Source organism: Ranitomeya variabilis, chromosome 1 (genome assembly GCF_051348905.1).
Source record: "Ranitomeya variabilis isolate aRanVar5 chromosome 1, aRanVar5.hap1, whole genome shotgun sequence".
Classification (NCBI taxonomy): domain Eukaryota; kingdom Metazoa; phylum Chordata; class Amphibia; order Anura; family Dendrobatidae; genus Ranitomeya; species Ranitomeya variabilis.
Genome location: NC_135232.1, coordinates 1,092,530,533 through 1,092,539,940, shown reverse-complemented (window position 1 = coordinate 1,092,539,940; position 9,408 = coordinate 1,092,530,533). Strand labels below are relative to the sequence as shown.

General features: G+C 42.5%; 1 protein-coding gene across 17 annotated transcripts in view; it reads right to left on the bottom strand.

Annotated features, from left to right (window-relative positions):
• Positions 1 to 1,213: 1,213 nt before the first annotated feature.
• The window catches only part of PROM1 (prominin 1), a 264,828-nt gene continuing 256,633 nt past the window's right edge, over positions 1,214 to 9,408 (bottom strand). For 11 of the 17 annotated variants that reach the window (XR_013220088.1, XR_013220090.1, XR_013220083.1 and 8 more), the window contains one exon: positions 1,220 to 1,675. The gene's annotated coding sequence lies outside the window, so the exon portion shown is untranslated. Of the gene's footprint in view, positions 1,676 to 9,408 lie in introns of all 17 variants that reach the window. The other 6 variants (XR_013220081.1, XR_013220082.1, XR_013220091.1 and 3 more) reach the window with 4 other exon arrangements.

Here is a 9,408-nt window from a genome sequence, read left to right as displayed (position 1 = left end):
GACTGGATGAGGTTCTGTGGTTTGCCCTATTATTACCTTTTTTCTTTTAGTGGTAATGTGCTTGAAGTGTGCAGAAGTACAATAACCATAAGAATGGGATTTTTGATAGCGCTACTCATAATTTTTCTTTGGCGCCCCTACTGCCTTCCTCCTGCCAGAAGTGCCGCAGTGACACCGACAATGTCTCTTTTTAGCAGATTTTAATATTTAGTGTACATCGCAACAAATCATCTTTCTACGGCAGAAATTGTGTCTCCTTATTTTCGAGCTGCCAAGAGATGAGGGCATGAGCCATTGCTTCAGAAGGAGAAGTAGCTCCTCCTCGTGGTGACCTTGTGCAGCCATTTTGTTTCCCAAAAACTTAACCAAGTAACATTTCGGGTAACATAACTACACTGCGCACTGAGGGCTTGTTCACACGTAGCATTCTTGATGCAATTTTTACACGTGCCTTTTTTTTTTTAACGTGTAGTGCTTTTTAAAAAAACAATAAAAACAAAACAGTGTAATTTTTTTTTCAGCATTCTGTAGTTTTTCCCCTTTTTGTGTGTTTTTTTTTTTTGCTGCTAGCCCATTTTGATCTCAAAGAAACTTAACAAAAACACTTCAAAACCACACAAAAAACTAGCGTAATTACTGCTTAAATATTTTAGCCATTGACTGCTTTTTCATGCAGAAGAAAAATGTATTAAAAAAGTTATATTTGAACATACCCTTATGATTTTAAATATACACGTACAGAATGTTTCCTGGAGATTTAAATCAGCTGTCTCTTTAAGGCCGGGGTCACACAACCTCTTATCCGGTAGAATTGAGACGATTATGCAAATCACACTCTGATCAAACTCTGTTGGATAAGGAAAAGATAGAGAAAAAAATTCTCCATCTTCTCTATTCTGTCAGTGCGCGGAAATCATCTGAGTGCAGTCCAATGTTTTCCACTGACTCGTTGACTTGTATGGCCGAGTGTGATCGAGATCCAGATATATTGGATCAAACTTGGACATGCTTCGTTTTTCTTTTACCCTGGACTGGCTCTGTCCCAGTAAAAAATTATCATCAAAAACATCAACTTGGCCAGTAGCTTTACCACGGATATCAGTTTTAAAAAATTACAGGTTTTATTCACAGAAGCATAAACTCAATGCAAAAGATGAGAAGATGGAAGCTGATCATTAAATTGGCCACATACAAGGACTACGCAACACCAAATGTTATTAAACAATGTTGACTTTTACTGACCGTACAAGTGAAGAATTCCAAACTGAAATGATACACGATTACTCTGTTTTTTCCTTTTTTTTTTTTTTTTTTTTACAGAACACGTAACTAAAACACCATAATAAATAGTGAGTATAAATACAAAAGTTCGTCATACAAAAATTACTAGTGTAAACGCTTGCCCTTAACCCCATTGTTCTGCTAAGCGTAGCATTACTGGACCTCTTGGCAGTGACAGATTTACATACAGTTAAAAGAAGTGCCACAAATATGACATTTGTAAGAGTTTCTACACAGTCCAACATGTATTTGTTCTTCTTGAAAAGGAAGTTTTTGAAGAAAATCCATGAAGACTTCTTACGGTCTGTCAGGCAGTCATGTCTTACATATTACAAAAAAAAGCTTACACTCTGCAGAGACAGAAGTCGTGTGATGTCAGTGTACGATGCCGCACCTATGGAAAAACAATGCTGATATTAGTCTGAAAGGACCATTCAGATCTCTAGATCTTAAAAAATCAAATAAAATGAACAGAAAACTATTGGGTACATATTAAAGTCAAATTGGATCTAGCACCAGATTTCACAGAACAAGCTGTACATTGTTAAATAGAATTCTTAAACTTTATGAGTCTGGTGTACTTACTAAAAACTCATGTCAGATTGGTTGTATAATCGTTTTTAGCTTTTACGCTCATGACAGAGATGAGCAAATATGATCGGAAAACGATCGTCGAATCCGAATGTGCCATATTTGTAACATTCGTGCCGAATTTATGTTTGAAGATCGTTTCCGAACATATTCGCTCATCTCTACTCCCATTAAGTCCAATGGCGTTCGTCGAATATTGCAAATACGGAGATCGTAATCCGAACCCGAATATTGAAATATTCTCTCATAATTATGAGCCCAGGTGTAGTCGTTCCCTGCCCAACCAGCCTTATTGACAGCTGCAGCTTATACTGAGCAGTGTGAGAATTTGGCAAGTAGGAGGGACACTGAGGAGTTGTCAATCCGGACAGCTGGGCAGAGATTGAGTTGTACACTTTCCAAAAGAGTTATATAGCCAGTGTTCTATAAAAATAATCAAAGTAAATGCACTAACCTCATCATGTCTATAATATCTTTTTAATAATGTGTGAAGTTTGTATTTTGAAATTTGGCTACAGATCCATTACGAATGCTCTACAAATTGGGTTCAAAATATTGTAGGCACCGATTATAGGAGTGACGCAAAGGCAGTGCCAGAAGTTTACAACAGCCATAGCACCCTATTGCTGCCTCTATAATAATGGCACTTGATGAAACATATAACACTTTTTTTTGGTCAAGCTCTGTATAAATCTGTGTGAGGAGACTTGTGTAAGGAGACTTGTGTGAAATGGGTACAATATGTGGCCCAGACTTCTATGAGTGCCATATTATACCCCCAAACAACTTGGAACTTCTACCGTACCATGATACAGTCAAGTGTATGAGACCATCAATGTATATTGTGCCAAAGTAGTCACGGTCTTGGCTCTTTGAATGTTAACTGATGGAGTAAATTTTGTTCCCTTTTTTTTTAAAATCCTTATAGTTCTGAATGGCTTTTTCTACCAATCCTCAAAATATCGTGAAGAATCTTCTATTTTAGTTCTGCACACTGGGGCTTTTTGTCACAAAGCTATACAATGAAGTCAATTTTCAGAAACAGTGAAGTCCCAGTGGTCGGACCCCCAGAATTATAAAGTGAGAACATATCTTATTACATATAAATTGATAAAAGCAATATGAAAACGTCAGCTTTTATGTTTATTTTTTTATTTTTAATATTGACATTTAGATTTGTGAGATAATATAGTGATTACGATAGCAGATATTTTTTGGACTTATGTCAGAAATCTCGATGAAAAACAATATAGGCTATCGTTACGCTTGACATTAGTTAAAGTTGGCTGAACTTATAGATTTTATATCCATTTGTATGGTTTACTGATCTAATAGTTTTCGTGACATCCCCCATCATATTGGGCATATTAGATTTCTACATAAATTTGTTCTCACTTCAACATGTATGTGTGTGTGGGCAGCGGGTCATCAGGAGAGACAGATTTGGCCCAATCATTTTTCACCAGACAGCTACGTAAAGGTGTTTTCTGGGCTGAACATACATTTCTGCAGTCATTCTATTTAACTTTTTGCTGAATCCTGACAGTGCGCAATACACAGTGCCTTGAAAATGCATTTATACTCGGTAATGTTTTCCACAGTTTTCTCACCTTCCACCCACAAACTTAAATACATTTTATTGAGATTTTATGTGATATACCAACACTAAGTAGCAAGTATTTGTGATGTATAAAAGAAATGATAGATGGTTTTCTAAATATTTAAAAAACATAAATCTAAAAATTGTGATGTGCATTTATATTCAGCCCCCTTGAGTACAATACACTGTAGGACCTCCTTTTTGCTGCAAGTCTTTTGAGGTATGTCTCTACCAGCTTTGCACTTCTAGAGTGTGAAAGGTTTGCCTCTTCTTCTTTGCACTCTCGCTCAGTGAGATTGGATGGAGGCATCTGTAAATAGCAATTTTCAAGTCTTGTCACAGATTCTCAATGTTATTTAGTTTTGGACTATGACTGGGCCCATTCACACACATGAATATGCTATGATCTAAACTATCCATTGTAGCTCTGGAAGTATGTTTAGGGTCGTTGTCCTGTTGGAAGGTGAACCTATGCATCAGTTTTAAGTCTTTTGGAGCCTCTATTGGGTTTTCCTCCAGGATTGTCCTGTATTTAGCTCCATCTATCTTCCCAGCAACTCTTACCAGCCTCCCTGTTCCTGCTAAAAAAAACCATCTCCACAGCATGATGCTGCCACCACCACCATGTTTGACAGTGGGGGTGGTGTTTTCAGGGTGATGTGTTAGTCTTCCATCACACATAGCCCTTTGCATTTATCCCAAAACATTCTATTTTGAGCTCTTCTCAAATGTAGGGGACACAGCATGTGGAAAAAGATGCAAACCATTTGAGAATCCAATGCACCAGGTAGTCTCCTTCTAAACAGTTTTATTGACACTAGTGTATACACAAAAGAAACATTGACATCCAATGCTTTGTCCATGCAGAACCTTTATCAATGCAAACAAGAGGTGTACATATTCACACAACACAAAACAAGTGTCAGTGTTCAAACCCAGCAGCTCTTGTGCACCAGGTAGCAGCTCATCCCTTTCAGCTATTAAGCTTACTTGTCAGTTCCTGATTACCTCCACCCTGAGTTCCTGATTGGCTCCAACCAGGAATCTCTTGATTGAACTCCCTACTTAAATCTGGCATTGCACTTCCTTCCTTGCGTGATTATTGAGCTCCCAGCCATTAGTCAAGCTCTCTTTTCATCTGCTGCTTATCCTTCAAACTATACTGCTGCTCCCATGTCTGACATCTAAATGATTCCTGACTAGTGATTCCTGACTACGCTACCAGTTGGTGCTGCCTCTAGTGGTTGCCAGGTCAGTTCTTAACAACAGGTATTATTAATAGTAAGTCAGTTGTAGACCACTATACTTAGTTCCTCCTACTGGTCCAATGTCTGTAACCACAGAGACACTACATAAATAAAACATTTTTTTAAAAACACACATATAGCCGATCATCGAGACATCGCTGATGGAATAGTTAATAATAAATATGCATTTCTATAGTGAAGCACAAGAAAAAAAACAAGAACAGTTTTTTATTTATATTATATATATATATATATATATATATATATATATATTTATATATAAAGAGAGGCTCTCTCAGCGGTACACAGCAATAATAAATAAACATGGCCCTCTGGGCAAAACAGCAAAACAATGCACAGTCCTTCCCCTAGTGGGGATCAGCTCGCTCAGGGTTAGCAATGTCCACGGTTTGGGTACTTTAACCCAGGCACAAACATTTCCCTGGAGTGTTCCTCTCCAGACACTGAACCCTGCTGCTTTTGGAGGCCAGCTACTTAAACCCCAGACTAAACCCTGGGGTGGAGATAAGGTGGACATCCTTCCATCCGCTTTATGGATGTCCACATATAAGCCAGCCCATTATAACTAGGGGACTGTGGAAATGGGATACCGGAGCAGTAAGTTAACAAGTAGAGCAAGACCGGCAGTATTTAAGCTCTCTGACACCCAGGCCACTAGGAACCTCATAAGGACCCATTCATGAGTTTTGTCTACTCCCAGATGTCCACCCAAGACATGAGAATGGGCCAGGTCTAATACCTTATGCCTATAGGGACCCGGCACTAACAACTGCTCCACCACTTCCTCTCAGCTTAGTGACCCGATATAGCAGCTCTCCCATTTAAAACAAAATATGGAAACCTGGTGTCTGCCCCCGGCTCTTGTGCAACCCCATTTTTCACAGTCATATTTTCCAACGCCCCTTTTAGGATAAGATCCTTCATTTGAGCAGTCCCCAAATTTCCACCAGAAACCCCAAGTTTAGGAATCTCGGCCTCACTAGTTGCTGTCTTGTCCTTGTCACCAGCCAGGACACACAAGGTGAACTCATCCACCTTTGACTGCAATGGGGTTTAATTGTTTAATTCGGGTTGAGACACTCTTGTCTGAGACACTTGGTATCCCTGCCTTCCCTCATAAGGCACAGTACAGGCTAAAGTCCCGCCCTATTATCACCAGGAGTAGCAAGTCCTTAACCACCCTAACCTCACGTGATTCAGCCCCACAGTTAGTTTTTATAGTCACTCTGGCAACGATGTAATTCTTGGCGTCTCCATGAATACAACACACGTCCACTGTCTTTACGGGGACCAGCTGGTGAGGAAGTGTTGCCCTTATCAGAGTCACCAAGCTTTTGAGTCCAAGAGTTCCAATACCAGTACCCCATTTATCATTATGGGACAAGCCGACGGCCCCTCACCGGGCTGATAGTCCACACTGCAGGTGGGTTAGGCATAGTACAAACAGCGCCTTCTTAGGCTGCAGTCTGGCGGACATAGGACAATGGGCGGCTATGTGTCCAGGACCGTGGCATCTCTAGCATAGCAAGTCTTTACCATGAGCCTTTGGCAACCCCTCACCGACTCCTTGGGACCTTGGGCTCCCTCCAGTGATGGCTCTGCTACCCCTTTGGGACTCAGGCTCCTACTGGGTAAAGCAATATGGAGATCCACCACCCTTTGGCTTCTTTAGGGACCTCTCGACCACCTGATACCTTTCTACGAGGCCCACCAGGTCATCTGCATTCAGGGGGTCTCCCTGGGCAACCCAGGTCTGTACCGGCCTGGAGAGGGAGTGAATAAATCTGTCCATGACCACCCGCTCGACCATCTGTGCTGGAGGGGAGGATTATGTCTGCAACCATTTCTAAACCAGATGCAGTAGGTCAAACATCTGAGAGCGAGGGGGTTTGTCATAATATGCCCAGTTATGAACCCTTTGGGCTCGGGTAGTCATAGTGACCCCGGAGCGTGCCAATATCTCAGTTTTTAATTTGGCATATTCCCGGCATCTTGTAAGGCCAAGTCATAATAACCTTTCTGGGGCTCGTGTTGTGAATTCCGTCTGGGCTCCCTCTGGTGGCCTTTAGCGATACTGCGGGTCTGGAGATGGGCTCAGCTGCCTCATTTCCTGCTATGCTGGTTCCTATTTAACTCCACCTGCACCTTTGTTTGTTGCCTGCTGTCGTTGTATTCAGTACTGGTTCTGATCTCTCTGGACTTCCTTGTGACCTGTCTCCATCCGGAGAAGCTAAGTCTTGCTAGTTCATGTTTGCTCATTTTTCTCTTGAAAATATGTTTCATAATATGATGAGTTCAGTCCAGCTTGCTTATATGTGATTTTTTGCTTGCTGGAAGTTCTGGGGTGCAGAGTGCGCCCCTCACATCGTGAGTCGGTGTGGGGGTTCTTGTATTTTCTGCGTGGATAGTTTTTGATAGTTTTGTACTGACCGCACAGATCCCTTGCTATCTTCAGTCTATTTAGCGTTAGCGGGCCTCATTTGCTTAAACCTGTTTTTCATTACTACGTTTGTATTTTCCCCTTAACTCACCGTTATTATTTGTGGGGGCTGTCTAAACTTTGGGGTCATTTCTCTGAGGCAAGTGAGGCTTGGCTTTCTCTCTAGGGGTAGTTAGTTCCTCAGGCTGTGACGAGGCGTCTAGGTTTTTAGGTAACGCTCCACGGCTGCCTTTAGTGTGTTTTGGATAGGTTCAGTGTTGCGGTCAGTATAGTTTCCACATCCCCAGAGCTCGTCCTAATATTCTGGTTTACCTATCAGGTCAGTTTGGTGATCCTACCACCGGATCATAACAGGCTCGCCAGTCAAATAGGGGCCAGCACCTCCGCCCACTGCTCTAGTCGCAGTTTCTCCTGTTATGGACCTGGTGGTTAGGAGCACCCGAAATGACCTGATGGTTAAAATGGAAAACCTGGGACAAGCTCTGAGGAAGTGGTAACTCTACTGACCGCAATCCCTAATTCTATCACACACACTAGAAATAGCCGTGGAGCGTACCTAACTCTCCCTAGACGCCTCTTCACAGCCTAAGAGCTAACTACCCCTAAAGATAGAAATAGCAGCCTACCTTGCCTCAGAGAAATTTCCCAAAGTAAAGGTAGCCCCCCACAAATATTGACTGTGAGTTAAGAGGGAAATAACAAACACAGGAATGAAACAGATTTTAGCAAAGGAGGCCGAATCTTCTCTAGATAGACAGAGGATAGGAAAGGGAACTATGCGGTCAGTACTAAAAACTACAAAAACCACGCAGAGTGTGCAAAAAGACCTCCACACCGACTCACGGTGTGGAGGTGCAGCTCTGCACCCCCAGAGCTTCCAGCTAGCAAGGAAATATCATAATAGCAAGCTGGACTAGAAACATAGCATGTACTGAGAAATATAGTCAAAAACCAATGAACAGCAAATGAACTAGCAAGGACTTAGCTTCTGCTGGAGTAGACAGGTCATCTGAGAAATCCAAGAGAGATCTGAACCAGTACTGAGACACTGACAGCTGGCATGAACTAACGACCTGGGCAGAGTTAAATAGGGAAGCCAGCAGCAGCAATAAACGAGGGCAGCTGAGAAAGCCAACCTCAAAGATCAGCAGTTCCACTCAAAGCCACCAGAGGGTGTCCAAGGACAGAACTCCCCAAAGTACCATTCACGACCACAGGAGGGAGCCCGAGAACGGAATTCACAACAGTACCCCCCCTTGAGGAGGGGTCACCAAACTCTCACCAGAGCCCCCAGGCCGATCAGGGCGAGCCAAATGAAAGGCACGAACCAAATCGGCAGCATGGACATCGGAGGCAACAACCCAGGAATTATCCTCCTGACCATAGCCCTTCCATTTAACCAGGTACTGAAGCTTCCGTCTCGAAATGCGAGAATCTAAAATCTTCTCCACCACATACTCCAACTCCCCCTCAACCAACACCGGAGCAGGAGGATCAACGGAAGGAACCATAGGCGCCACATATCTCCGCAACGACCTATGGAACACATTATGGATGGCAAAAGAAGCTGGAAGGGCCAAACGAAACGACACAGGATTGATACTTTCAGAAATCTTATATGGACCAATGAAACGAGGCTTGAACTTAGGAGAAGAAACCTTCATAGGAACATAACGAGAAGACAACCAAACCAAATCCCCAACACGAAGTCGGGGACCAACACAGCGACGGCGGTTAGCAAAACGTTGCGCCTTCTCCTGAGACAACGTCAAATTGTCCACCACGTGAGTCCAAATTTGCTGCAACCTGTCCACCACAGAATCCACACCAGGACAGTCAGAAGGCTCAACCTGCCCTGAAGAAAAACGAGGATGAAAATCAGAATTACAAAAAAAAGGCGAAACCAAAGTAGCAGAACTAGCCCGATTATTAAGGGCGAACTCGGCCAATGGCAAGAAGGTCACCCAATCATCCTGATCAGCAGAAACAAAGCATCTCAGATAGGTCTCCAAGGTCTGATTGGTTCGTTCGGTTTGGCCATTTGTCTGAGGATGGAACGCTGAAGAAAAAGACAAATCAATGCCCATCTTAGCACAAAAGGACCGCCAAAACCTAGAAACGAACTGGGAACCTCTGTCCGACACAATGTTCTCCGGAATGCCATGCAAACGAACCACATGCTGAAAAAATAATGGAACCAAATCAGAGGAGGAAGGCAATTTAGGCAA